General features: G+C 36.6%; 1 pseudogene; it reads left to right on the top strand.

Annotated features, from left to right (window-relative positions):
- Positions 1-2,398: 2,398 nt before the first annotated feature.
- On the top strand, positions 2,399-3,284 carry LOC144380185 (vomeronasal type-1 receptor 90-like; annotated as a pseudogene).
- The last annotated feature ends 1,311 nt before the right edge of the window (positions 3,285-4,595 follow it).

The raw sequence follows: 4,595 nt of genomic DNA, 5'->3' as shown, positions 1-4,595 counted from the left end.
TGCAGGATCCAATAGTTCTAAAGCAATGACCATCTGAACCATGATTTCCTGAATATTAGTGCAAGTTCATGGCAACTACATGCTCCTGCCTTTCCTTAATCATTTCTATTTGTAAGACTGCAGTCCCCTTAGTAACACTGAAAATAACAGGAGTCCTATGCCCTAACAGAGATGATTGAAATACGCTACTTGACCACTTTTACAACGTTACATATCTATAAAACTCTTTTTAAACTATAAATTTTCAAACTAAATTAAAGCAAAGCTTGTATTCACAGAAATTACACATGAGAATTTTATAATTTTCATTTTAATTTATTTTATACCATTCTTTTAAAATGTTATCCTTTAAATATTATTATATATCTAATTAGTTATCAGTTAGTTATATATTTAGTATATATCTAAAATGTTATCAGTATATATTTCAATACAGGAAACAATTTATAGGAAATATGTATATTTCACAAGTACGTAAAAGACATTGAAGACCACTTAGGACTGTGTGCTTAATGATATCATCATCACCCGGAAAACCCAGAGACAGCTGGAAAATTAGATTAATATTTTTCTGTTATTTCTTCTAGGCATATCATAGGAGTAAACTTTAATTTGCTGAATGTGTGATTGGAGAAAATTGTATCACTTTACTTGTTCAATACTTTGGAGAAAGATTGGTATATATATATGTGTGTATATATATATATATGTGTGTATATATATATATATATATATACACACACACAATGGAATATTACTCAGTCATCAAAAAAATGAAATCTTACCATTTGTAACGATGTGTATGGAACTAGAGGGTATTATGCTAAGCGAAATAAGTCAATCAGAGAAAGACAATTATCGTATGATTTCACTCACATGTGGAATTTAAGAAACAAAACAGAGGACCATAGGAGAAGGAGGGGAAAAATAAAATAAGACAAAATCAGAGAGGGAGACAAACCATAAGAGACTCTAAACTATAGGAAACAAACTGAAGTTTGCTGGGGGGGAGGTGGGTGGGGTGGTGGGGTAACTCAGTGATGGACATTAAGGAGGGCATGTGATGTAACGAGCAGTGGGTGTTATATGCACCTGATGAATCACTAAACTCTACTTCTGCAACTAATAATACACTCTGTTAATTAATTGAATTAAAAAATAAATAGACGGATGTGGAGGGGATAGAACAGAAAAAAGAGAGAAAGATTAACTTTTTTTAATGCTATTAATTAATTTCTGTTTTAGAAAATCAAAAATTCCCAAAGGCTTTAGAACAAGTGCCCACCTCGGATGTGACTTCTTAAATGCTATCTTATGTTGATAGCAACTAAACATAATAGAAGTACTTGTCAGGTATCTGTGAAAATATTTGAGCCTTATATTCTTGATTTATAGATGACAAATCTGTGAAAATATGTGTCTGGACCCATTTTACAATGTTACGTACCTCATATTTCTAAGGCTTGAATTAAAGTAAATACTTGCATTGTACAGGGAAAATATTGCTTGAGTAGGGCCATCACCTAGCTCTCTAGTATAAATTTTACATTTGATCCTCATGAGATATCAGTAATTACTTGAAAGAGACTTGCATGCCTGAACTTCTATGGAGAAACAGCTTTCAGGGTGGGGTGGACCCCAGTCTTCTGGTTAAAACCTTTCAAGAAAATAACCCGGAATCTCTTTAAATTGCTGTTATGTTTACTACCCTAGTACCATGTGCCAAAGAATAGAGAGAAAAGAAATTTGGGAATGTGTTCCTGCAAATGATTGATAACTTGATTCTGCTCACTTAAAAGTGTTCCCCCCCACCTCTGGTATGATAATGAAAAATGCATAAGATGTGAAATTGTCTTGGGGGATTCTGAGAAAAGAGTAAAATTCCACCAGTGCCCTATGAACATAATTTATTAAAGTGATCTATTATTTTGGTAATTGTTTCTCCTCTCTCTAGGCAGGGACAGAGGTAGGGAATTATTAGAGAATTGCATCAATTCTCCTAACTCATATGTATGAAGAACTAAATAATAATAAAAATAATAGCTAACATTTCTATGACAATCCGTATGCATCAGGCACTTGTCCATGTTTGGTATATTGACTTAATCTGTTTATTTTCATAATATCTTTAGGATATAGGTATTATAGTTATCCTTGTTTTACATGCAAGATAACCAAAGCTCAGATGTGTGGAAGTGGCTGCTCAGGGTCACGCTTGTACCAAATGTCAGATCACATTAAATTCACTAAAGGGTAGGAAGCAGTACATTGAGATTACTCCACCTATTTTGAGGATGGCAATAGTGCTAGTTGAACTGATGGTGTTGTTCATATTTGTGATAGTTTTTCTTGAGCTTCTCCTCAGGCATTTACTACATGCTCATTTTCCACCATAAAGATGAATAAAAATAACAAACTTTCCAGTTTTATTGACATAAAGAATGCCTTTTTCTCTGAAGTTGGAATTGGGATCACAGTCAATACCATCCTTCTTGTCTTCCACTTCAACACCCTGTTTCTCGAGCACAGGCCTAAGCCAACCGACCTGATCATTGGTCACTTGGCCCTAATCCATGTAGTCGTGCTACTAAACATGGGGTTCATGGCTACAGACATCTTTGGGTCCCAAAAAATTGGGGATGACATGAAATGTAAATCAGTTATCTATTTGTACAGATTGATGAGGGGCCTATTTTTTTGTACCACCTGCCTGCTGAGTGTCACCCAGGCCATCACCCTGAGTCCCAGAAGCTCCTATTTAGCAGAGTTCATACATAAATCGTCACATCAAAACATATACTGCATTCTCTTCCTATGAGTCTTTAATATGGCCATTAGTGGTCATTTCTTAATGTCCACTATTGCCACCCCCCAATGTGACCTTGGCCCATCTTCTATTTGTCACTGAATCCTGCTCACTTTGTCCCATGAGTTACTTCCTTAGGTACATATATTTTGCACTGGTGACATTCCAAGAAGTCTCCCTGATGGGGCTCATGGCCCTCTCAAGTGGGTACATGGTGATTCTTTTGTATCAGCTTAAGAGTCAGACCCAGCATCTTCACAGCACCAGTCTTTCTCCAACAGCCTCCTCAGAAAAAAAAGCCACCAAGACCATCCTGTGACTCATGAGTTTCTTTGTGGTCATGTACTTTTTGGACTGCATTGTCTCCTCTTCTTCAAGAATGTTGTGGAACAATGACCCTGTGTGTTTGTGTGTCCAAATGCTTGTGGAGTATTACTCAGCCGTCAGAAAGGATGAATACCTACCATTTGCAAAGTGAAATAAGTCAATCAGAGAAAGACAATTATCATATGGTTTCACTCATATGTGGAATATAAGAAATAGCACAGAGGACCATAGGAGAAGGGAGGGAAAACTGAAGGGGAAGAAATCAGAAAGGGAGACAAACCATGAGAGACTCTGGACTCCGGGAAACAAACAGGGTTACAGAGGGAGGGGGGTGGGGTTGTGGGGTAACTGGGTGATTGGTATTAAGGAGGGCATGTGATGTGATGAGCACTGGGTGTTATATGCAACTAAGGAATTGTTGAATACTACATCAAAAACTAATGTTGTACTATATGTTGACTAATTGAACATAATAAAATATATATATATAAAGTTGCAGAGCATTCCAAAACCTAATTCAATAGAAATTGAAGAGCAAAGAACTAGGTCTCCAATACTGAAGATATTGACAAACATTAAAGAAATTTAAAAAGGGACTTAACCAGATTTCCAGACCTGGGAAGACCTCCTGCACTCCCCCCACCCCTGCCAGAGTTCCCCTGCATCCCAGTCTGACCCTTTTCCCCTTTGCCTTAAAATATAAAAAAGTCTTCCTCTTATCCAAAAAAACCTTCTCTTGAGCAAACAGTTCATCTAGCTATCCTACATCTCCTTTCCCTTTATCTGCCAAATTTCTTCAATATAAGGTTTTTCTTTAAAGGGATTTAAAAACATGAGCAAAGATAAAAGGACAATAAAAGTAAAAACAAAGTAAAAGCAAGTCTCATAAAAGTAAATATACAAATTCTAGATATAAAATGAAAATTTTTAAAATTGAAATTAAAACTCATGCATGAGTTCTACTTTTGCCATGGTGGAACCCTTCACTGACTATAGTTAATATATTTGGACAAAATATTTTTTAAAAAACCATCTGAGGACCCAAAAGTAAACAAAAACAAGTCAATCGTGGAGGGAGCCAAAAGCTGGAGATAGAGCCTACACAGAGGATAGTTTCCAATTTCTTTTTTATAATGCATTTTTTCTTTTTCATGAAATGGCATGAAGAAGGTAACAGAAGTCATGTCGTTCTGGCCAAAAGAAACATGGAAAGGAGCCCTTGGGGGATAGAGGGTATGAGAGGGAAAGCCAGAGATGAGACAACCAGAGACGGGGTTCTCCAGTTCTGTACCTGTCCCAGCAAGGGTCTCATCCGAACCCCTGAACATGTTTGGGGAAGACTCAAACCAACAGAGCAGAGATTTAGCCATGGGGCACAGAAGATGAAACAGAATTTACAGACTGAAACTGACCAGGTTGTCTTCTAAAACAAAAACATCACCATTCTCCATAGCAGGTCTGA

This window comes from Halichoerus grypus, chromosome 1 (genome assembly GCF_964656455.1).
Source record: "Halichoerus grypus chromosome 1, mHalGry1.hap1.1, whole genome shotgun sequence".
Taxonomy (NCBI): domain Eukaryota; kingdom Metazoa; phylum Chordata; class Mammalia; order Carnivora; family Phocidae; genus Halichoerus; species Halichoerus grypus.
Note: the sequence above shows the minus strand (reverse complement) of the source record. Positions and strands in the feature narration are given on the sequence as shown.